Below are 1882 nucleotides of genomic sequence, written 5' to 3' on the forward strand. Positions count from 1 at the left end.
AGCCTCAAGTGATCTTCCCAATAATTGGGATTTACAGACATGAGCCACCTCGACCAGCTGAGACTTTCTTTAAAACACTTCCAAGGGATGGGGAGAAGAGATTAAATAAGATTGACAAACTACCTATAATTGTTAAAGCTGGGTGATGAGTACAGGGAACTTTATTATGATATTTCCTCTCCTTTGGACATGTTTGACATTTTCATAATATAGTTTTAAAAATTAAAAAGACCAGTGGAGGAATTTTAAGGTTTGGCGTCCTATGGTCATATTTGCAATTCAGAAACATTAATGTGGCTGCAGTGGGAAGAATGGCTTCATAAGGGGCAAGAATGAAGACAGTGACTGATTAAAGAGTTATTGAAATAATCCGGGGAAGAGGTGATGGTGGCCTGAACTAAGTGGCATAGGGATTGAGCATAGTTGATGTACTGAAAAAATGATGGCTATCTGGATGTGAGAGTTGAAAGAAAGGGAATCCAAAATCACATTTAATTGGATGGTACCATTTACCTAGTCAGGGGTCACCAACTAGGCAAAAAGATGGTTTAAAGTGGCCTTAGGTCAAGGTAGTGCATCTGTGGACAGACGATAGATAATTATTTAGTGACCGCATAGGAGGAGGCAAGGTGGACAGAAGAAACATGTCGCTTAAACTTAAATAGGGGCCGGGCTCGGTGACTCAGCCTGTAATCCCAGCACTTTGGGAGCCCGAGGCTTCGAGAGCAGCCTGGGCAACTTGGCGAGCCATCATCAATGCAATAAATCAAAAATTAGCCGGCGTGGTAGCGCGCGCCTGTAGTTCTGGCTACTTGGAAGGCCGGGATGGCAGGATCTCCGGAGCCCAGTGGATAGATGCTGGGATGGCCTTGAGTGTGCCACTGCACTTCAGTCTGGGCAACGGAGTGAGACTCCAACTCAAAAAAAAAAAAAACCTGAGTTGGGGTAATATATGATTATTCTAAATGGACATGCAGCATTATTAGGCAACTGAAGATAAACTGCAATGATAATGTCTGGGTAGATAGGTTATTTTATAAACTTGAAAAAATATAATTGAAAGCAGGATATAACAGAAAGACCCCCTACATTCACATTTGGGTGAACTGGGCAGGGAACATAATTCTTTTCATGGGAAGGTAACTCAAAAAGATGCCTGAGCGGAAAGACGGTTTTTAGTTGAAACTGCGAGGTGGTACTGGAGAACCCAAAACTGAGGAATGTCGGGGCAGAGAACTTGCATGGGGATGTTGTATCCATGGTTAAGGGGATGAGTTTGGGGTTAATAAACTGGGGGGGGGGGGGGGGGGGGGGGAGAGTAGTGGTCACAATTTTTACTCCTAGTAGTCTTGTTTTGGGAATGTTTAAAGCGAGACTTGACTTTAGAAGTCATCAAAGTCTGTTCTTTTTTTTTTTGAGTTGGAGTCGCACTGTGTCGCCCAGACTGGAGCGGCCACCGCAGCCTCGCCCAGCTGGACTCCGGCGATCCTTCCGCCTCAGCCTTCCAAGTAGCCGGAATTACAGGCGCGCGCTACCACGCCCGGCTGATTTTTTGATTTATTGTAGAGAGGAGGTCTCGCTGCCCAGGCGGGTCTCGAACTCACGGGCTCAGGCAATCCACTCACCTCAGCCTCCCAAAGGCGCGGGATTACAGGCAAAGTCTGCTCTTTAAGAGTTTCCCTCACCAGCCATGCTAGGGTGGAGGAGTTCCAGCAGGCACATGCGTGAAAACTATGCAATTTGGCGTTGTCCTTCCTCCCTGCGTTCGCGCCGTTCCGTCGCCCGTATTCCCACCGCGGCACGGAGGCCAAGCTCTCTCCCCTACCTCCTCCTTCGCCTAGGTGCCTCCGGCCCGCGGAGCCAGCTCCCCTAGCGCAGCCTC

General features: G+C 47.8%; 1 protein-coding gene across 1 annotated transcript in view; it reads left to right on the forward strand.

Moving 5' to 3' along the window:
• EIF2AK4 (eukaryotic translation initiation factor 2 alpha kinase 4) overlaps nucleotides 1-1882 on the forward strand; it is a 122335-nt gene that overhangs the window by 10090 nt on the left and 110363 nt on the right. The gene's annotated exons all lie outside the window — the stretch shown is intronic.

The sequence above is a fragment of the Carlito syrichta genome, unplaced genomic scaffold (genome assembly GCF_000164805.1).
Source record: "Carlito syrichta isolate Samal-C Ts95f unplaced genomic scaffold, Tarsius_syrichta-2.0.1 Scaffold312225, whole genome shotgun sequence".
NCBI classification, from domain to species: domain Eukaryota; kingdom Metazoa; phylum Chordata; class Mammalia; order Primates; family Tarsiidae; genus Carlito; species Carlito syrichta.